Source organism: Oryx dammah, unplaced genomic scaffold, assembly GCF_014754425.2.
Source record: "Oryx dammah isolate SB20612 unplaced genomic scaffold, SCBI_Odam_1.1 HiC_scaffold_21, whole genome shotgun sequence".
Lineage (NCBI taxonomy): Eukaryota > Metazoa > Chordata > Mammalia > Artiodactyla > Bovidae > Oryx > Oryx dammah.
The window spans coordinates 35986622-36010362 of NW_024070205.1; the positions used below are offsets into that span (position 1 = coordinate 35986622).

A 23741-nucleotide genomic window follows, 5' to 3' on the forward strand; every position below is an offset into this window, starting at 1 on the left:
ATCTTTGCCTACAAGGAGAAAGCTGGGTCCCCTAATGAACATGAAAGCCCCACACTGGCTCAGGGCAATCCATGATTTATAGGAAAGAAAGGAAACCTCCACCTTGTTCAAGCAGTTGTTTTGGGTTTCTGTCACTCACTGTTTTGCCAAATCCTACTTAATACAAGGCAAAACTAAGAAGAAAGGATACTATATCTATTTACTAAGTACTATTTTATTAAACAATTTCTAATGCATATTTTAAACTTACTAGGATTAAAATAAAAGCTCATTTATGATTCAAATAACTATGAACCTTTAAAATATTTTTCTATGCTCTATAAGAGATATAAAAATGTCATTACGAAGAATTTGTCCAAAACTTTGCTTTGGCCACCTGATGCAAAAAGCCAACTCACTGGAAAAGACTCTGATGCTGGGAAAGATTGAGGCCAAGAGGGAAAGGGGGCAAAAGAGGATGAGATGGTTGGATGGCATCACTGACTCAATGAATATGAGTATGAGCAAACGCCAGGAGTTGGTGAACGACAGGAAAGTTTGGCATGCTACAGTTCTTGGGGTCATAAGGAGTCAGACACAAGTTTGCAACTGAACAACAATAGTTAAAAATCAGACTCCCCTGGGGGTCCAGTAGTTGAGAATCCACTTGCCAATACAGGGGGACACGGGTTTGATCCCTGATCTGGGAAGATTCCACATGCTGCAGAGCGACTAAGCCCATGCACCCAACTACCTAGTCCATGCTCTGGAGCCCGTGCTTCACAACAAGAGAAGCCACCACAACAGAGTAGCCCCCACTCTGCACAACTAGAGAAAGCCCACACACAGTAACAAAGACCCAGCACAGGGTGGCGGGGGGTTGGAGGAGAATTTATCCAAAAATCAGCTTCCTGAATATACATTGGGATCCTAAGATTAAGCCAAATCTGCTTTATCATGAACATCGATACTACCACCCAATAAAAGTATTAATTCAGTCATTCAACAAGTGAACAATGAAAGCCTACTGCGTTCCTCAGTGAACACTGAACTCTGAAGGGACCAAAGCCGATGTGCCCTGTGGCCTCTGCCCTCCTGGAGTTTACCTGAACAATGTACCTGAGCTTGCAACATCGCAGACAAAGTTCCAGGTGCCTCCTCTCTAGCATCCAAGTTAATCATCCTCCCCTGTCGTCACAGTCATCTCAGACTGTCTACAATATGATCAGACTTCAGTTCTGCTCTGCTAACATAATCATATATAATCATGTTCCTCAGAGATTACATTCCTGTTATCAAAATTAAAATCAGCACATTACTGAAATGCCACAGTATCTATCATTATTGGTGGCCACTTTTCCAAATGGCAAATCTTATTTATCACATGACATTTCTCCTTAGTTTCATCTCAAAGAGTAATCTTACCCTTAAATTTGAAAATTACTTTGCACCTTTCCCCAGGACCCAGGGGCTGACCTAAGGAAAGTCCAAATATAGGGCTGCTAGAGAGACAACCGCAAGCCAAGCTTGCCAGAGAGCTGAAGCTGGGCCCACAAGATGCCAATCTGACTGGGTCACAGTTCAAAACACTGATCGGACTTGTTTATGAGTCTGAATATTAACTGCAGATTAAAGGTCACACACATGTATCACCAGGGATGGCGATCTTGCTCTTGCTTATTTCTCTCCTACAAGTCCTAAAAGACTAATGCTTGGGTCTTCACAGCCATAGGAGAAAGCAGGTCAGATTTAGGAGGGAGGGAGACCCCTTGCCTAGGCATTAAGTTTTAGCAATACACATCCCAGTTTACCAGAATAGCTGTCTACTGGTATTTTGACCAAAAGTCCAATTAAAAATAAAATAATATGCTGAATCTCCCACTTGCCATTGTTCTACTTACATAAAGTTCCTTTAGGAACATCACTAGAAAGAAGGACACTTTAGCTATGACATCTGTTTACTCATTAACACGGCGAACCCACCATTACTCTATGGTCTGTGTCATTCACTTTGTATTTAATCATGTCCTGTTCTGTAGCATTTCCTATATTCAAGGAATAGTAAAAACTTAACAGTTGCTAACTTAGAGCTTATTTGAACCCACTGCTCCTACATATCTCCTCGCTGTTGAGCGCTGTAGACGAAGAAAGGGAACACAGTCAAAAACTAGACTATGGATGACAAAGATGACTAACAATTTTTTAAAAATAGTCTAATATTTATGGATCACTTATTATTTACTAGGGGGCTTCCCTGGTGGCTCAAACAGTAAAGAATCTGCCTGCAATGTAGGAGACCCAGGTTTGATCCCTGGGTTGGGAAGATCCCCTGGAGAAGGGAATGGCTACTCACTCCAGTATTCTTGCCTGGAGAACTCCATGGATAGAGGAGCCTGGCGGGTTACAGTCCATGAGCTCGTGAAGAGTTGGACATGACTGAGCAACTAACACTTTACTACTATTTACCAGAGGCATTTTAAGCACTTTATATGTACTAATTACACTGATCTTCAAAATAAACATGAGTACTATTATTACCCCCACATTACAGATGAGGAAATTGAGCCACAGAAAGGTAAGCAACTTGCCTACAGTCAGAGTCTAGAGCTCTTAACTACTTTGTTGCAACAGTACAAGGATGGACAAATACAGATTGGTAAATTTCGAGGCTCAGTGCCCAGAAAACATCCAAGGAGACACAGTGCAACGTGGGTCTGGATCTCAGAAAAAAGATCAGGGCTGCATTTATAAAACTGCAGGTTGGAAGCATCAGGTAGAATGAGGACACTCTGGAAGACAGCACTGAGGGGAGGAGTTAATGGACAGAATCATGAGGAACACCAATATTTAAGATAAAGTTGACAATTTAATTCAAATTGATGATGAAGTAAAGTGATGTATTTGTAATACACACATATATATACTACATTATAAATCAAATACATAATAGTTCTACCTACTCTATGGGAACAAGAACTACAATGACTACAGGTTTATGGTAACATCTGTTTTGTTTGTTTGCTTTATTTATTTATTTATTTAATTTTTGGTGGTCCTGGGTCTTCATTGCTGTGCAGGCTTTTCTCTAGTTGCCGCGAGCGGGGGCTGCTCTCTCTGGTGTGCTGCATAAGCTTTTCATTGTGGTGGCTTCTCTTGTTGCAGAGCACCATCTCTAGACCAGTGGGCTTCAGTAGTTGCAGTTCATGGGCTCAGTAGCTGTAGTTCCCAGGCTCTAAAGCACAGGTTCAACAGCTGTGGCCCAGAGCATGTGGGCTATTCCTGGACCTGGGATCAAACCCATGTTTCCTGCACTGGCAGGTGTATTCTTTACCACTGAGGCACCAGGGAAGCCCTGGTAGCATCTGTTTTTAATGTACTGTTGGTCATAGCTAAGTTTTTCATGCTAAATCTTTAGGCAGGAACACAACCTCTAACACCATTCCAATGGGAGGAATTAATGTGCTCCAAATCGGAGTTCAGAAATGCTTCCCAAGGAATACACAGTTATGAAAAGAATGATAATGCCTGAACAGATGACCATATTTCAATAATTCTAAGGTGCACAATGTTTTCCATTTGTGTATCATTAGAACTGGGACAGGTCTTACACAGTTTAATTGCCAGCATTATTTTCTTTTCTAGAGGTACATAAAATACAGTGCCTCTTACTACTGATGGCATCTTAAAACACAATGAAATATGTATTACAGAATACATGCAATACATCCAGAGTATACACACTGGTGTAGTCAAAGGAAAGCCTTCTGCCTTCCAGGGGTTTACAATCTAATAGAGAGAATATGATTAACAATATGATATAAATGCCAATAGTACGCACTATTGTGCATGATAAAGTGATAAAAGGAGCGGCAAGGCTAAAGAACTGAAGGTACTTAACTGGTAGGAAATATGAGTAGCCAAACCAAAGCCACTTAAGGCAGTGTGTCCAAAGCACAGTTTTAACTGAAATAGATAAAATGTGATATAAGAACAACAGAAAGGTAGGAAATCAATGATATCTCAGCAAAGGCAGAGGGAGAAGATGAATAATGTGAGGTTATAGTGACATCACTCAACTTAGAACCAGCAACTACCTGATAGGTTAAGTAAAGCACTGCTTGAAGATAACTAATCAAAGGGGAAAGATTTTTTTTAATCTTCTACCTCTCTCTCCCTTGAACCCCTGTGGTAGTTTTAAAATCTACAAATTCTTTGATACTCCTCCCTTCAAGAACTGAACTTAATTTAATTCCCTTCTCTTTGCCAGTAGGCTAGACTCAGTGACTTGATTCTAACTAACAGAATATGGATGGAAGTGACAGTGTGTGACTTCTGAGTGCTGTGTACTAAGTCGCTTCAGTCATGTCTGACTCTTTGTAACCCATGGACTGTAGCCTGCCAGGCTCCTCTGTCCATGGGATTCTCCAGGTAAAAATACTGGAGTGGGCTGCCATGTCCTCCTCCAGAGGATCTTCCCCACCCAGGGACTGAACCCAAATCTACTGCGTCTCCTGTGTTGGCAAGCAAGTTCTTTTTTTTTTTTTTTTATGCTTACTTGTTTTATTGATCACCATATGTTGCCCTATTTTATTTTATTTTATTTTTATTGGAGGCTAATTACAATATTGTGGTGGTTTTTGCCATACATTCACATGAATCAGCCATGGGTGTACATGTGTGAGGGAGGATCAGGATGGGGAACACATGCACACCCATGGCAAGGAGGTTTTTACCTCTAGTGCCATCTGGGAAGCCCTGTGATTTCTGAGACCAGGTCATAAAAAACCTCCTTGCTTCCTTGCTCCTCCTTCCCTCCCCTCTTTCTGGGGGAAGCGCAATGCCTAGCAATGCAGTCACCCACCATATGGAAAGGTTTCTGCTCCCTGCAGGCCTTTCTGCCTATAGCTGAGTGTGTAAGCCACCTGGACGCAGAGCCTCCAGCCCCAGTCAAGCCTTCATATAGCGGTGCCAGCTGCAATCTCAGGAGCAACCTCTGGGCCAAAACTACTAAGCCACTTCCAGACAACCAACCACAGACACTGTGAGGGGTAAATTTCACTGTGCTGTCACCAAGTTTTCAGGTAATCTGCTATACAACAACACATAACTAACACAAGCCAGTAGGGCTGTGTCTCTGAAACATTTATCCTTTTTTAAACTTATTCTACTGAGGTATGATCTACAATATTTTGCTAAGTTCTGCTGCATAGCAAAGTGATTCAGTTACATACATACATACACACACACACACACACATATTCTTATACCCATTCTCTTCCATTATGGTTTTAAAGTGTGTTTTTGTTTGTTGGTTTGGTTTTGGCTGTGCAGTTCCTCGCTGCTGCACAAACGAGCTTTCTCTAGTTGCAGTGTGCAGGCTTATCACTGTGGTGGCTTCTCTTGCTGCAGAGCACAGGCTCTAGGGAGGGGGCTCAGTAGTTGTGGCACATGGGCTTAGTTGGATCTTCCCAGACCAGGGATCAAATCCATGTCCCCTGCATTGGCAGGAGTACTCTTAACCACTGGACCATCAGGAAAGCCCTCCATTATGGTTTATCACAGGATACTGAACACAGTTAGTTCCCTATACTATACAGTAGGATCTTGTTTATCCCCTAAAACACTATCTTAACTTCTAACAGTTAAGTATACACCAGTGGCCAGTATAGGGAAATTTTCTAGAAGGCTGTTCTCTTTATCTTTAGCTGCTTACCAAAGACAGAAAGATGAGGCTTTACGTCTTACTAAAGACGTAAGGCTTACCAAAGACACTTACTCCTTGGAAGAAAAGTTATGACCAACCTAGATAGCATATTCAAAAGCAGAGACATTACTTTACCAACAAAGGTCCATCTAGTCAAGGCTATGGTTTTTCCAGTGATCATGTATGGATGTGAGCGTTGGACTGTGAAGAAAGCTGAGCGCCGAAGAATTGATGTTTTTGAACTGTGGTGTTGGAGAAGACTCTTGAGAGTCCCTTGGACTGCAAGGAGATCCAACCAGTCCATTCTGAAGATTGGCCCTGGGATTTCTTTGGAGGGAATGATGCTGAAGCTGAAACTCCAGTACTTTGGCCACCTCATGAGAAGAGTTGACTCACTGTAACAGGCTGGGAGGGATTGGGGGCAGGAGGAGAAGGGGACGACAGAGGATGAGATGGCTGGATGGCATCACTGACTCGATGGATGGGAGTCTGAGTGAACGCCGGGAGTTTGTGAGGGACAGGGAGGCCAGGCGTGCTGTGATTCATGGGGTCGCAAAGAGTCGGACACGACTGAGCGACTGAACTGAACAGAACTGAAGGCTTACCTCAATGAACTACATAGTTAAGTACCTGTTTCTGTTTGTTAGGAGAGTCTTGCCAGTGCTTATGCTTATACAACTGACTGCAGTTGTCAAAAAACAAAGTGATTATATCTTGAATAAGAATTCAGTTACTGAAGCAGAGTTAAAAAATATTGATCTGATCCAATTAAAAGATGGAATGAGGGATACCAGATGCAACAATCAAAAATAACTCCAGAATGACAACTGTATAAGGTGGAAATAGTGGTTATGTGGTACCCTTGGAAGTACTAGAGTGCAAAACTTGCTTGAAGAAACACAGTACAGAGCAGCAAGGCATTATAACAGTAACACCCAGAACTTACTTCTTCATTATTAAGGAAAAAAGGAAAAGCCACCTGATTAACAAAGGATTAGCTTTACATGTGTTTCTCAAACTGTTCTACAGACTATTGGTTCTCATTAAAACATGATAGTTATTCTTTAGTGAAGGGAGGAAAAAAAGAAAAAACCTTTTGCATACAACAGTCCTACTTTTTAAGGCTTCAGAGTGCTAATATGCATTATAATCTATGTGACCTCGGAAAACTTAAAATACTTGCAGCATATTAATATGCCATGACTACAGTTGGGGAAACACCAACTTGGGCAGACACCTAAGTAGATGGGGAGATTAACAGGAAATTAAAAAAAAAAAAAAAAGACAAATGCAATGAAATGATCTCACCTGAAAAAGAGAGTGTGACTGACTACCAGCTATGACTCTGTAGAGCTTCTTAAAGCAAAATAAACTGTTAGATAAGCTACCAAAAGCAGCAACAGCTGCACCAGATGTCAGGGGAAATGAAGATGGAAAAAACGTGACGGGAGAAAAACAGAAGAAAAACTTCCCTTTGCACAGGCCACTGTTCAGAATGTCTCCCATCCCCTCAGCTCCTAACAGCTGGGGTGAAGGGTGACCACTCCGCCAACTAGAAGGCAGGTCGGTAGCTGAAGAGGTGGTCTGACCCCAAACCCTCTACCAACAATGATGGTAACTTACAACCCATCAAATCTTCTTTCCTGGGAAACTGAATATATTGAGAGTCCTGAGTGGAGGTGGAAGCAGAGACACAAAGATACAAAGGAACCAGAGATAAAACAGCGTGAAGAGCAGAGAATTAGGTGGGTCAGCTCTGGCAGTTTAGTGCCTTGTGCAGAAAAGGAATGCCTTCCTTTGGTAGAAACTGTAAGCTATTACTGTTCACTCTGAACAACCTCCTGCAGTGGCCCTGCCAGCCACATTCAGTGACCCACCCAGAAAGAAGGGAGAGGGGAAGGAAAGGGTATGGGCAGGAGCAACACGGCCTCTGGCTTTAACAAGGAGCATCTAGTTTAAATTCACTGGAATGAGGTTTTCACACATCAAACATGTTTTTAAATCAGTGGCCAGAGCCTCCCCATCCCACAAGGAATAGAGCCAGGCTATTCCAGTAAGGACACACTTCCCCAGGGCAGCCAGGTTCTCCCAGGGGGCTAGGTTTCCACAGCCTCCCCAGCAGCTTCGCCACACCTACCCACACTCCCGCCGGCTCACACTCAAAATGCACAGGAAGTGCCACCACCACAGCACCCGCTCCAGCTTCCCACCCCTAGAAGAAAGCGCATAAGGAATCAGGCCTCTGGGAGCTGGTGGACACTCTAGTTGTTAGTGAACAGGCACACGCATGCCCTGCCGAGTGTGTGTGCTCCAATGGGTTTCTGCAGGAGCGGCTCTCCGTGCTGTCTAGAGATGTGCACGGCCGTATCTGCTCACAAGCTCTCCTCCAGGTTAGTCCAGCCCGTAGTGTAAATACTGCCCTCTCTTGAGTGGTGTCCTTATGCTACGCAGTCTGGGCATCTACGCATTGCCCTGAAATAGGGTATATGGCCAACAAACTCTTCCCATTGAGGAGGCAAAGAGGGAATCTGGTCACAAAAGCTAGCCGGTACCCACACTCCTACTAACAGTGTTCAGCAGTCACAAGGCCCACCTGAGCCTGCAGTGCTTCTGTGAGGCCTGGCTCTCAAGGCTCACATTTCTGTGCCACTTTTGCCTAATACGTGAGAATGATTTGGAAGACTTCCTGTTCCTTGTCCTAAACCCTTACGGTAAATCATATGTATAACTAGTTTAAAATCAGAGCATGACCCACGGCTTCTACTTCTGATGCAAAAGCCCAAGACAAATAAGCAGTAAAGATTCCTCAAATACCAAGTGATCTATGAATTAGAGGTCACACCATTTTGTAATGTAACCATATAAGGTAACAGTCCACAGTGAGGTATGCTGCTGACACACTGGCAAATTTTACCAAATAGAAACAACAATTTTTACACTGGCACAAACAGGTCACCTCACCCAAAAAACCTCTTATACAGTATTAGCAGTTCTATTGACCTAGTTACCTAATATACAGACCCATATTACATCTTACATTACTTGCCAAACCAACCAGTAATACAAATCAAAATTCCAAATAAAATCCAATCTAGTAAATATATTTCATATTTCAGCATATTTGAGTTATTTGTAGCCAAATGTTCGTTAAAGTGACTTAAGCAATCTTACGCATTTTCTCTTTATTATTTAAAAAACACTCAAACTCTATTAGGCAAGAAACTAAGCACAAGCCAACAAGCTCCCCAAATCACACTCAGAGAGGACAAGTAGAGCTACAAATATGGAATAATTACCAAGGTATTAATAATTAACGATCACTTAACTATGATTCAAGAGGAATTCCTGGTTGTCGAAAAGCCCTGTGATAATGCTGATGAAAAGCATTATCAGAAACTGATTGTCTCAGACAATAGTGCATTGTCTTAGGGTGTGTATGTGTGTGTGTGATGAAGTTCACAGCTATGTTACACTAATGACTCACTTAAACACCTGAATTTTCTGCTATCTTAACCTTCAAATCAACTGCAAAACAAACTGCCAAGAGGAGTTAGTAGAAGAGCACAAAATTCCCCAAAGAATTTAGCATATACAGCTTATTTTGCTACTTAATTTTTTATGATTACTGAAATTTGAACATGATGTTAAAGAGTCAAAACCAATTTTAAAAGCAAAGGGTGCTTACTAAATGCATAGTAATATTCAACATATACTGGTTTTTAGAAGGGCACAAGCCATATTCGTGTGTGTGTGTGTGTGTGTGTGTGTGTGTGAGTTTACAGCACCTGGCACATTTCTGTTCACTATTACACAAAATTGTTGCAGGACCTGACAGTGATTACTGTCTCACTTTTTAAAAACTTTTGGCCTAAACAATAAATCAAAGTTCAAAAAATAACTGATGCATTTATTTCTTGATTTTGATTACATATTTGTTGTGAATTGGTTCTGTTACTCTAGTTACCTTGCAACAAAACACTGGCAGAGAACATATTGGATTGAAATTACCTGACTCTATCACTGTTGAATAAATAATACAGTTGACCTGTTCACATTTCACTGTGAAAGATCCACACCTTTAGAGATTACACTCTAAGCTTTGAAAGCAAAGTGAGTCAGAAATCACATTCCTAAGAGCAGCCAGTCTGGAACAGAAGATGTTTATCCTACACCGAGTCACCCTTGCCACGGCAAACTTCCCTGCCAGTTCATTTTGTTTAAAACAGTTGAGATGGGTAGGATGTGCAACGATAAAAATTCTCCGAGGCATTTACCAAGCAGATTATCTCTGAGACTACACCTTGGCTTAGAGCCTTTGAGCAGGAGTTTGGGCTTCTCTGTTAATCTGTACACTTATTTCACATTTTCTCTTGACTCTATTTTTTCTTTTTTACTCTAACGCATAGAATAAGTTAACCTAACAGATGTAATTTTATTTATGTTTATGTAACTGCTGGAAACACTACTGACATCTCACACTATTACATAAGAAAAACTGCTGATTTCAGTGAGCTCCTCTCCTACCCTTCCATCCCCACCCACCCACCTCTCATTAAATCTCTGAGGAAAACCTCTGGGTCCAGGGCTGGGATTTTTCTTTTCCATAGGGTAGGTCTATTTGACCTTTTACTAATGATACTGAAAACTTTTTTAAAGACTGTTGGCGTATGTAGAGCTTCCAACACCAAGAATACAAAGCAACTCCTTTTTTAAAAAAATATTTCAAGACAAATTGTATTTCCCATAAAAGACAGGGAGTCCTTGGAAGTCACAATGCATAAATACTTCTAATAATAGAGCAAATTAATGTAAAGGCAGCCAGTAGTGGAAAAAGTCTCAATGCAGCCATCCCTGTCAGAGGGCATCTGTATGAGCGGCTCAGGGAAGCAACATTTGCAGGAAGGCACTACAACTGTGTTCAAAAGAAAATCATTAGGCCTCAGCCGTTAATCCCCTCCCCCATCCTCCTCCTCTGGATCCTTCAAGGCAATTAACCAGTAGAAGGTGCTATTCTGCACCCATCTAATACACACCAACCTGCATCCTTGGCCCAGAGCTGGTTTAACCCAGCTGAACTCTTATCAGTCTATTCAGTGTTCCAAGAAGCCTCTACATTAGCCCCTGAAGCAGAAAACCAGATCTTCTCTAATAACCCCTATTTACAAAACAATACACAGTGACAGCTCACTAGCCAGTATACCGGGCTATGAAACCTTCAGACCACGAATACATCAAAACATAACACACTTTGCCAACTTATTAACCTCAAATTCAATTTTTATTATCTTAACTGAGACAATCTACTTCTACCTAGAAAAGACGACCCTGGTCACAGTCACTACAGTAACAGTCAACTGAACAAATCACTGTCCCCAGCAAAGTCAGGGGCAATGAGGAATTCAAAAGCTGACTGTAAGGCCACGACATATAATAAGGGATTTTATCTTTAGAGACACAAAAAAGAAAGAGCAGTTGAAACCAGGGCTGCAAAGGAAAGAAAGGACAGTGGGAAAGAGGCGTCTCTGAACATGTTTTTGAGTGTCCTTTAGTTTCCGACATACTCTTCTCCCTCTTACAAGGTTGCAATTTAAAAAAGGCCAGACAGGAGATAGGTGAGAGAAAGCTGAAGAAAAAAAGCACTCACCCTTCCCCCATCTCCTCTCCCCTCTCCCCAAAAGAGCTGTGTTTGTCTGTGCAAACCTAGTCCCAAATATGGGAGAGAGAGAATGAATGTGTGTATGGAAGAACAATGAGCCCTCTGCCTGGTATTGTGTCTGTATGTGTGTGTGTGTGTGTGTGTGTGTGTGTGTGTGTCTGCCTCTTTTCCCTTCGACCTCAACAACAACAGGGAGAGCTGGAAGCCAGCTTTCTATCCAGCCCAGGCCACGGAAATCAAAACTGGTTTATAATTTACGGTGGAATTAACTCAGCAACCAGATCCAGGAAAGGCAACAGCTACTCAAAGATGATTTTATTACTGTCTAGATTCATCCTCTCTCCCCTCCCCCAACAGACTGAGCCGAAAGAAACCAGTGTACACCAGACAAAAAGGTCTCACTTTAAATGGAAAGCAATTATCAAAATTGTTTCAAATCTTAAACATAGGACTGCATTAATCTTGTGTTACAATGTTTGTTTTGCAATTCACTGTGAGTTACCCTTTTACTAGTTATCTTTCTAGTGTTTAAAAAATTGCTTTGGAGAAAGCTATTTCAAGATTCATACAAAACTACTTTCTAAATGTACCTCAAAATAGTAACACATACTGAAACATTTAAAGCGCCCAGTTTCTCAAGGACACATTCTGCTTAAATCAATGTTTGAAATCTGTAATCCAGAAAAACTGTAAGCAAACCTTGGAAAAGAGGCAGAGGAAAATGACAATTCAACAATGAATCATTTTGTTTTCCTTTCAACAACTTCTCCAACAACCAGTTTCAAAGGAAAGGAAACCTGCAATGCTTTCCCCCTCCCAACACACACGCACAATCTATGTAAAACTACTTTTTCTTCTTTCCAAAACCTTTAAAAAAAAAAAAAAAACTACTACTACTAACAAACATGAAAGCCACTCTCCTTCAGAGAGAAAACTAAAACAGGGTAAGTAAAAACCTTTTTCTACTGCAAGTGAATTTTGGTTTTAAAATTCAAGCAGCACACAGAGCAGAGAACCAGAGATTTCGAACACAAAGAATCTTCCCCTAATGGGAAAATGCATGATGACCCCCCAAATCCGCAAACATTCAAGAAATTCGCAGTTTCGGTCCTGGACTTCCTCCCTCCTCGCCCCCGCCCCCCAGTTCAGCCCACGATTTTAGTCACATGAAAGAGTTTAACCTCAGACAAGTCAAAGAAGAGCAAGACCGAGCAGCAAAGAGAGCCGGGGTCAGCAGGCGAAAGGGACAGTTACCTGGCCGGCAGAGGGTCGAGCGGCCCCGGCCCTTGATTCCCGCCTGCCCCGCCATGCGCGGCCCCCACCCGGGACCCCGGCTTCCAAGCCGACTCCTTGGGCCCGCCCCACCCCCGCGCCCAGGACAAGGGGCCACAACTGCGGGCAGACGCCGCGCGCGGGCCACTCGGAGACTCACCTCCCCCGGATGCGCTACACCATCAATGGAGGTGTGTTCGGCCGGCTCCCGGGAAAGTGGGGGGACGGGGCTGCAGGCCCGCGGGGCTGGGGCCGCCGGACTCGGGCCGAGGGCGGGCCGGCCGCGGGAACAGAGCCAGGGGCTACGGGGGCTTCCCTCCCGTGACCTTTCGTGCGGGCCCCACCAGCCTCTGCGCTTGACCAGTCCTTCAGGAGCGAGAGCCCAGGCTCATATCTGTTTTGTTTTTCTGAGGGCGAGGGGGCTCCCGGAGGATGATGGTGATTTTTTTTTTTTTTTTTCCTCTCAACTAGGAGAGAAAATGAAGCAGAGACAATGTGGGAGGCGAACGAGGGGAGAGGAACGGGAAAGCGGAGGCGGGGGCTAGACCCGAGCCGGGCGAGCTTCTCGGGCGTGCGAGAGGAAGAGGAGGCTGGGAGCGCGGGGAGCGGCTCGCGAGCGTCTGTGGGAGCAGCGGCGCCTCGGCGATGGTGGCCGAGCCGCTGCGGGGCTGCTGCACCGACCCACCGCCCACTCCGCGCTCGGGTCCGGCCCACCTCGCAGTATCGCGCCCTGCCATTGGTGCGACCCGGAGTGACGAGCAAGGAGGCCTCGCCAATGGGAGGCGGAGGGCGGGCAGGGGGGGCGGCGCTTCTTTGAGCTGTCTCTCTCTCTCTCTTTTTTTTTTTTTAATTTCTAATAAAATGAGCAGAATAGAAGGAGGGGAGCGGCCGAGCCCCTGCGACGCGGCGGGCCAGGCTCGAGCGCGCGCTCCAGGCGGCGACCGGGCCATGGGCTGATCTCCCCTCTGGCTGCGTCTTTGTGCGGGTCCCGCGCAGCGGGCAGGTCCCAGGGGCCGGGGTGGCCGGAGTCCAGTTGCTCCTGTTATTACCAGGGTCACAGTTTGCTTTTTCAGCCACTTAAAACGCGGATTCATATCCCTGGGGGGACCGGAGTGGGTTCGAAAGATTCGCTCGAAGACTCGAAATTCTGATGCGCATTAACGTCTTCAGAATAAGTCTTTGGCAAAAGATTATTTAGAAAAAGAAAATTGGTTGGTAGATTGCACTGCTAATATGGAAAAAAAATTATAAAAATAGGAAGCCTGAAAAGAAAGTCTCATCAAGGAAAAAAGAAGCGACAGAGACACAGAGGAGATTTCGGAAAGCGAGGAATGTACACAACTCTGCCGTAAGTTTGAAAAAATCTAAAAACAGGGGGAAAAAATCCAAATATCACCTTTTCTTTGAGAAATATTGTGTCCCACTTTCCCAAAAACTGATAATCACAGGGGCTCCACTGCTATAAGGGAATTGCGGGGCAGGCCAAATGTTCAGATTCTATTTAATATAATTTATAGGATTGAGGGGTTTGGGGAGTTTTTAATTATGATTAGCAGTTTTTGAAATGTATATCATGCTTATTGAGTTCTTTCACAGACCCTGGCAAGAATCCAGGGTGAATCATCAACCTATTGTTGGTTAATACACTGAAATGCTTAGTGGTCCTTATATCGTACACTCTTCCTGAAGGAACTCAGATCTGTATATAATAGAATAATTAAGGGATAGAACATACACAGAATAATTCACTCATCACTTTCAAATAAAGTGATAATTTTCTTTGCAATATCTATTCAGATTGCAATTTCCACATCCAACAGTTTAAAAAATAATAGAACTAATAGGTACTATTTGATGGTGAACCAGACATCTAAAATCAAATGGGTCTTTGCCACTACCTTTCAGAGTAACTTTAAGCAGGAAAATTCCTTTCTGCTGCAGTTCCTTCAGCTATGAAATGGGGAAACTAGTTAATACCACCATATCTCTAATAATGTGAGAACTGAATTTTACAACATCATAAATTCAATAAACTACTCTCAACCTCCTAGATACAGATGGAACTATTCCACATCAGTTTGGAAATGATGAAGGGTAAAGTGCATTAGTTAGATGGCTTTGCTTGCCATCAAAATCTACATTTACAGAAGCACTATTTCTAATAAAGTTTCAGCTCTGCAGTGGAGGAATGGACGATGGTTCTAAGAGGATACCAGTGTATCCTGCAGGCCACTCAGCAGGGAAGAGAGAGGTTCTTGAAATCTGAGAGGGACTGACATCATTTTCACTTCTTTTTTTTTTTAATGTAAATTTTAAAGTCTTGAAATTCCACATTGTTATAAAGCATAATATTATGGTATTGGGCCAAAAATTAGCCAACTAGACCTGTTTAACTATAACAATCCCATGCAAGAATTGTAGTCCAACCATAAAGCCAGAGAATACAGGGTTCCTTCCAAGGAACTTACTGACTGATAAGGTAATAACAATACAGTGTAATAAGAACAATGATTGAGCCATTGATTGAAAGCTTATTACGTTCCAAACACCAGGCAAAGCATGTTGCTTTCTTATCCTACTTAGTCCTGACAGCAGTTCATGAAGTGTATTATTAGTATCTCCACTTTAAAGGTCAAGAAACTGGGGCTTAGAAAAGTTAAATAACTTGCTCAAGGTGAAAGAGTTCAAATTCTAGTGGGTTATTTTTCCCATGATGAAATTAGAAAAAGTTTCCTTTATTTTCTTTTTGGCAAGCTTTAGAATATGGAGGTTATTTATCTGAACCTGATAACATCAAGAAGGACTTTTGTTAGTTATTTTATATATCTTACTATGAGTAGAAGTGATTTAATTTGTATACAGAAGTCAAATCAGATATAATACTATTATTTAAAATAAGCCAGGAGATTCTCTCTGTATACCTAGCTGTATACACAAGTCTTAGGAAAGAAAAAAATAAAATAAAATAAGCCAGGAGAAAAAGAGATTATTTAATAAATGGTGTTGAGTAATCAGATAGCTCTATGGGTAAACAAAAGCAACTCAGAAAAACAGAATTTTTTAAATTAGATTTTTGTTATTCCTAAACCTCTTTCCCTAAATTATAAATGGATATATTTTAAGTGTAAAAATTGAAACCACTAAACCACTATTTCTTAGGTTGAGTTTACTTGTGTTTATTATTGTCTTCTATAACCTACATATAGGTTATGCTCATTTTTTGTACATGTCAGATATTCTGTAATTTTTAAAAATGAAACAATAAAAGTATTAAAGGAGTACTAAAACTTTTTCCAGTCATAAATTGAGGAAGTTCTTTCTAAGCATGAAAGTAAGCCCAGAGGTCATAGAAAAAATATCAATAAATTTTGCTGCATAAATATTTTATATCACTGTAAAGCATAAAAAATACCATAGCACTGCAAGAAACAAGCTAACAGAGGGGAAATATTTTCAACACATGCAACAGGGCTAACTTCCTGAATACAAAGGGCATTCAAATTTGTAAGAAAAAAAAATCAATGAAAAAACATTGATATACATTTGTGCTCATACACAAAATATTGTTTATGAGCAAAAAAAAAAGTCACAGGAAAAAATGTGTTCAGTAAACATATACTCAAAATGAAATAAAAGCAAATTAAAATCACCTCTTAGGAATTTTTTCTAACTTCAAAAATATTGGTGAGAATGTGGGGAAACAGGCCCTCTGATGCATTGTTGGTAAAAATGTAATTATTCCATTTTTTAGAACACAATTTGGCACAATCTATGAAAATGATAAATATCCATACCCTTTGATCCAGTGACTCTGCTTCTAGAAAGCCATTCTACAAATAATTTTGCACAGATGTACAAAAATATATATAAAAGACTTGCAACATTATTTATATTAGTGAAAACCTGAAAAAAGCCCAACACCCATCAACAAAAATGTTTAAATGAATTCTGGTACAAACATACAATGAAATACCTTACAACTTTCAAAAAGAATGCAGTGAATCTGACAACTAATAAAGAATAGTAGCCACAATTCAGAGTTAAATGAAAAAAGCCAGTCACAGAACAATTATGTAAAGTATAATTCCATTTGTAGTCTAAAATTAACCATTTTGTATATGCTTCAAAACATCTAGAAACTTGTCCACCAGGAAACATATCCACTAGGCATGGAATGAAAATGAGGCAGGAAGAGGAGACTGATTTTTTACTTCATTCAACTCTGTTCTGTTTGATTTTTTTTTTCTTTTTATATCAAACATGTATAATTTTTACAATTAAAAAAAAAGAATTCAAATTATTTGAACATATGGCCAGTAACTAGCCTTCATAATTCACCAGAAGTACTCAAGCTTTAGAACAAGTAAATTATTTTCCCCTAAAATGCCTTAAGCAAAACTGGGGTATTTTATCCAGTCTGGTAACAAACTGAAGCTCATTTCTAGGCATTTTCTTTGAATTTGCCTTTCAAGTTTATGTCGTGCAGATTCCAGCCAATAATGAGCTTCAGCTACCCCCACACTCACACCACTGTACTTTTCCAGTCCATCCACCAACAGTAATGGCTACTTACTCCTTTCTCATTGCAGCCCCTCTTTCTGCAGGCGTTCAGCACTCACCTTACATACCCACAGTGGGTTTGTACTTTATTATCTCTTGTGAACCAGACTTGCTCCCTCTCCAGCCTCCCTCAGGACAAGAAACCCATGGTAGACTTTGAAAGTGCCCCCCCTGACTTGAGATGGAGCAGTGGGTGATTACTGGGGGCTTATTGCAAATTACAGGAAGCACATGTCATGCATGCAGACACATACAAAAATGAAACATATTTTCCTCCAAAAAAAGGATCAAAATCAGAAACCTTTTCCCTTTGTTTGGCCATGGATAATTGTGAGCAGCTATTAAGGTTCTCAATTCAACTCCTGACTTGATGAATTTTCTTTCAACCAGAGTGAGTACAAGTGGAGCATGCTCCTCTCTGAGTCATACTCAGCCAGCCAATAGCACAGCATGCTGTCCGAGGGCTCGAGGATTCCTTTTGGGTGAGCTCTAAACCAAATCTGACTTCTGACCACGTGTGGTGATTGAAAAGTCACACAGGGCTTTGTGAAAGAATGAAGGGGAGGAGATGCTGATTTTCGTTGTCTTGGCCCAATTCCAAGTTTGATCATTAGCTGTCCTCCTCCTTTGTCTGCCTGCCCTCTCAGGGAGACGGCTGTTCCACACTTCCTGTTATAAACAGCTGTCCACTGTTAACTGAGCGAGCCAAAGAGCCAGCGGATTCCACCCTGGGGAAAGCTGCATTTCAAAACGTTTCCTCTGCATCTATTGGTAAATTCCTTAGGTTTACCTTGGAGGGAAGATGTAGTTTTCTAGAGAGAATAAGGTCATAATAATGGGGACTTGAAAATTATCCACAAACCCTATTTTGTCTAAATGGTGAACAAAGAAAGCTGGCGTGGATCACAAAGAGCCCTTGGAAGGAGGAGGCCAAAGAAAATAGATTTTAGATCCTACCACATTATTTGGGTTATTAGAATTTAATCTCATAACATTGATGTGGCAGGTGTTATTAGCCACCCAAATTCATTATTTTTTCAATCCAAGGCATATATACACACAGAGGAAACAGGCAAGTAACTCACAGTCCTGCAAAATTCACCCTCTGTCATCCGCCTTTGGTGTCTAATTTGTACATCTCTGAGGCAGTCACTTTAATGCCTCTTTCTCTTTGACAATTAAGGCATCTTAATTTCAAAATATCCACATTCCTGATCTTCTCAACCCCAAATGTCTCGTAGTACTCCAACTTCTAGAATAAATTCTTCTTTGCTTACTTTCTTTTTCATCTTAAGAGAGCATTTTAACTTGGAAGCATTCAGAATGTCCTTCAATAAGCAAATGAGGGGCTTCCCTGGTGGTCCAGAGGTTAAGAATCCACCTTGAAATGCAGAGGATGGGTTGCCATTTCCTTCTTCAGGGTATCTTCCCAACTCAGGGATTGAACCAGGGTCTCCTGCATCGCAGGCATATTCTTCACCTTCTGAGCCACCAGGGAAGCCCTCTTCATTCATTTGCAATTCAGGGGATACAGGTTCGATCCCTGGTCCAGGAAAAGCCCACATGCCCATGGGCCAGCTCATCCCGTGTACCACAACTACACGTGAGCCTGTGCTCTAGAACCCACAAGCAGAAACTCCTAATGCCTGCGCATCCTGGAACCGGAGCTCCGCAACAAAGAGAAGCCACTGCAATTAGAAGCCCGTGTACTGCAACTAAAGAGTAGCCCCTGCTCACCACAACTAGAAAAAGCCCATGCAGCAACAAAGACCAAGCACAGCCAAACATAAAAATTTTTTTTAATAAGCAAATGAAAAACAGGTACATCATTCAATTAAATATTATTCAGTAAAAAGAAAGAAACTGTCAAGCCTGGAGGAACTTCTTTAAGGCATTACTGAGTAAAAGAAACCAGTTAGAAAAAAAGTTACATACATAATGTGGGATCCCAACTATATGCTGCTAAGTCGCTTCAGTCGTGTCCGACTCTCTGCCACCCCATAGACGGCAGCCCACCAGGCTCCCCCGTCCCTGGGATTCTCCAGGCAAGAACACTGGAGTGGGTTGCCATTTCCTTCTACAATACATGAAAATGAAAAGTGAAAGTGAAGATGCTCAGTCATATCCCCCTCTTAGCGACCCCACGGACTGCAGCCTACCAGGCTCCTCCGCCCATGGGGCTTTCCAGGCAAGAGTACTGGAGTGGGTTGCCATTGCCTTCTCCTCCAACTATATGAAGTGAAGTGAAGTGAAGTCGCTCAGTTGTGTCTGACTCTTTGCAACTCCATGGGCTGTAGCCTACCAGGCTCCTCTGTCCATGGCATTTTCCAGGCAATAGTCCTGGAGTGGATTGCCATTTCCTTCTCCAAGGGATCTTCCCAACCCAGGGATCGAACCCAGGTCTCCCCCATTGTAGACAGACACTTTACTGTCTGAGCCACCAGGGAAGTCTTGATATTCTGCAAAAGGCACTGAAAAGGACGTTCTGGAAACAGTTGCCAGGGATGGGGGAGGGAAGAATGCCTAGGTGGAACCAGGAAACTTTCAGGATAGTGAAACTATTCTGAATGATACTCTAAGGTGGATAAAAACCTTAGGGCAGATACAAACCGGTAAAATATGCAACAAAGTAAACTCAAACTTCAGCTATGAACTTTAGTTAACAATAATGTATCTGTATTGGTTCATCATTGTAACAAATGGGCCATCATCGTAACAAATGTAACATTAAGGCAAGATGTGAATAATACAGATGGGGGGTGGTGGGGAGAGGGGGCGGTGAAAGAATACATAGGAGCTCTGTGCTGTGAACCTAAAACTGCTCTAAGAAATAAAGCCTATTTTTTTTTTAAAGCATTTTAGTTCTGTTCTTTGTGTTGCAAAGAACAGAGACTCAGCATCTCAAGTAACAGGAGATTTGTGTGCGGATGTTCCCATAGGATGTTCCCATAGGAGCAAAGCTGAACCACGCAACCTCAGGAAAAGAAGGGACTAGAAGCAGGGCCGCAGGAAGGTCAGGACCCCCAGCTCTCTCCACGGATCAGCATCACTGACCCACTGGTCTCATCTTTCCCACCAGCTGACCTCCTCATCCCTCTACACTTTAGCTTTTCTTCACTTCAAAGCATCCACTTTCTCATAATTTCAACTCCCTCATAATTGCAGCTTGCATGGGGCCTCTCCCGGCTTCTCTGGTTTTTCTGGAGCTTATGACTTATCAGCTACAGCTTCTTCTCCCAGCTGCCTCATGACTTCAGTATTTCCTACTTAAAATTCCTAGGAGGGAGAAACCTGATTGGCCCAGTTCATCATTTTAGACCCAGCCCTGTCCCCATCACTGCCCCACGGTTAGGTGCAGGTATTAACAGAGGGGTGAAAAGGGGTGAAGGATGGCAGGAAAATCCCCAGGAGCTGTGGCTGAGCAGCCTCCCTTCAGAAGGGCCTGGGGCAGGGGGTGTATGGCGGGGAGAGGGGCAGCTTTCTAGATAAGCCTAACACCCAGAGCATGCTTTTGGAATGGTGAGTGGCAAAAAAGACTAGAATTAAGTTACTTAGCAACTAAGTAATTCAATACATTTTTTTCATAGTTCCTTTTACAAGGGACATTTGATCTTTAAAAAAATTTTATTATTTCTATTTGGCTTCACCAGGCCTTAGTCAGAGTGTGTGGGATCTAGTTCCCCAGCCAGGATTGAACCCTAGCCCTTTGTATTGAGAGCACAGAGTCTTAGCCACTGGACCATCAGGGAAGTCTCATATTTGGCCTTCCTGATAGAGAAAAACCCGAAAGGAGCAGACCACAAGTAACAGAACGTTCATGTTCTACTGAATGATAGAAATTCCATGAGAGTGATTCCAGAGCACACCCCAACAAAGACCTTCCAGCCAACCTGCCAAAGAGCCCACGGTCTTCAGACTGACAGCAAATTCTTACTCTAATCACTCAAAGAAACAGAAAGCCAAGAAAAATGAAGATGGATCTTCACTGTACACTGAAGCACCGTCTACTCCATCTGACCTAGTAACGTGTGATTAATTTTCATCCCAGCGTGAAAGAGAGACTATGCTTAGTTGAGCCAGCAAGAGGTAACAAAATGACGTAAAACCTTTGGGCAAGCTGTCTTTACTACAAATGAAAAAGGAATTTAAGCCCCAATAATTAAGAATAAAATGGAGGGAAAAGAAGCTAATGGGAAAAGAATCTTTTAAAAACTGGATATATGTGTAAGTATAATAGATTTACATCGTTGTACACCTGAAGCTAACAGAACATTGTAAATCAACTATATCCCAATAAAAAAATCTTTTAATAAATATTCAATTTAAAATGTTAATCCTATGAAAAATAAAGACAATTTTGATTTTTTTTTTTTAAGTGACTTCCCTAGTGGTTCAGTAGCTAAGACTCCTCACTCCCAATCCAGGAGGCCTGGGTTTGATCCATGGCCAGAGAGCTAGATCCCACATGCCCCAAATAAGACCTGGTACAGCCAAATAAAATTACAAAATAAGTTAAAAATAATAATTAAAAATAAATAAACTAATGAAAACAACAGGCTCATAGATCATGTCCAGCAGAGGGAAAGACATCCAAGTATCTCCACAGAAGGTGATACTGTGATAGAGAAAAACCGAAGCTGGTAGTTACCCAGTTGTGTTTCACAAAATAAGGATGGTCCCTTAAGGATGGTGTCATCTGCATAGCTGAGGTTATTGATATTTCTCCCTGCAATCTTGATTCCAGCTTGTGTTTCATCCAGCCTGGCATTTCACATGGTGTACTCTGCATATAGATTAAATAAGCAGGGTGACAATACACAGCCTTGACATACTTCTTTCCCAATTTGGAACTAGTCTGTTGTTCCCAATTTGGAACTAGTCTGTTGTTCCATGTCTGGTTCTAACTGTTGCTTCTTGACCTACGTACAGATTTCTCAGGAGGCAAGTCAGGTGGTCTGGTATTCCCATCTCTTTCAGAATTTTCCACAGTTTGTTGTGATCCACACAGTCAAAGGCTTTGGCATAGTCAGTGAAGATGAAGTAAATGTTTTTCTGGAAATCTCTTACATTTTCTTTTTTGATGATCCAGTGGATGTTGGCAATTTGATCTCTGGTTCCTCTGCCTTTTCTAAATCCAGCTTGAACATCTGGAAATTCACAGTTCACATACTGTTGAAGTCTGGCTTGGAGAATTTTGAACATTACTTAGCTAGTGAGTGAGATGAGTGCAATTGTGCGGTAGTTTGAACATTCTTTGGCATTGCCTTTCTTTGGGACTAGAATGAGAACTGACCTTTTCCAGTCCTGTGGCCACTGCTGAGTTTTCCAAATTTGCCGGCATATTGAGTGCAGCACTTTCACAGCATCATCTTTTAGGATTTGAAATAGCTCAACTGGAATTCCATCACCTCCACTAGCTTTTGTGCAGTGATGCTTCCTAAGGCTCACTTGACTTCGCATTCCAGGATGTCTGACTCTAGGTGAGTGATCACATCATCATGGTTATCTGGGTCATTAAGGTCTTTTTTGTATAGTTCCGTGTATTCTTACCACCTCTTCTTAATATCTTCTGCTTCTGTTAGGTCCATACCATTTCTGTCCTTTAGTGTGTCCATCTTTGCATGAAATGTTCTGTTGGTATCTCTGATTTTCTTGAAGAGATCTCTAGTCTTTCCCATTCTATTGTTTTCCTCTATTTCTTTGAATTGATCAATGAGGAAGGCTTTCTTATCTCTCTTTGCTATTCTTTGGAATTCTGCATTCAGGTTGATATATCTTTCCTTTTCTCCTCTGCCTTTAGCTTCTCTTCTTTTCTCAGTTATTTGTAAGGCCTCCTCAGACAACCATTTTGCCTTTTTGCATTTGTTTTTCTTGGGAATGGTCTTGATCACTGCCCTCTGTACAATGTCACGAACCTCTGTCAGTAGTTCTTCAGGCACTCTGTCTATTGGATCTAATCCCTTGAATCTATTTGTCACTTCCACTGTATAATCATAAAGGATTTCATTTAGATCATATGTGAATAGTCTAGTGGGTTTTCCCTACTTTCTTCCATTTAAGTTGGAGTTTTGCAATAAGGTATTCATAATCTGAGCCACAGTCAGCTCCCAGTCTTGTTTTTGCTGACTGTATAGAGTTTCTCCATCTTCAATCTGATTTCGGTATTGACCATCTGGTGATGTCCATGTGTAGAGTCATCTTTTGTGTTGCTGGTATGTTATGGTGTTTGCTGTGACCAGTGCATTCTTTTTGGCAAAACTCCGTTAGCCTCTGCCCTGCTTCATTTTGTAATCCAAAGCCAAACTTGCCTGTTTCTCCAGGTATCTCTTGACTTCCTACTTTTGCATTCCAGTCCTCTATGATGAAAAGGATAGTTTGGGATATCTTTAGGATATCCTAAGGTATTAGAACAGCCCCATAAGGAAACATGCAGCTCAAGCCCAGGACAACTTATTAAAACCTCGCCACCCTGATACAAACAAGGATATATTAGTTCTAGAAGGTCTTATTGGTCATCATAGAACTGTTAAACTTCAGCTTCTTCAGCTTTAGTGATTGGGGCGTATACCT

The 23741-nt window shown here is 41.9% G+C and overlaps 1 protein-coding gene and 1 long non-coding RNA gene across 4 annotated transcripts in view; one reads left to right on the forward strand and one right to left on the reverse strand.

Moving 5' to 3' along the window:
- The window catches only part of RERE (arginine-glutamic acid dipeptide repeats), a 416989-nt gene extending 403671 nt beyond the window's left edge, over positions 1-13318 (reverse strand). For 2 of the 3 annotated variants that reach the window (XM_040263345.1, XM_040263341.1), the window contains exon 1: positions 12772-13318. The gene's annotated coding sequence lies outside the window, so the exon portion shown is untranslated. The remainder of the gene's footprint in view (positions 1-12771) is intronic. The other variant, XM_040263346.1, reaches the window with a different exon arrangement.
- A 240-nt stretch (positions 13319-13558) lies between these two features.
- LOC120880175 lies at positions 13559-21466 on the forward strand. The gene is made up of 3 exons (XR_005724970.1): positions 13559-13959; positions 17562-17653; positions 20888-21466. It is a non-coding gene; the product is annotated as an uncharacterized LOC120880175 (long non-coding RNA).
- Positions 21467-23741: the final 2275 nt, after the last annotated feature.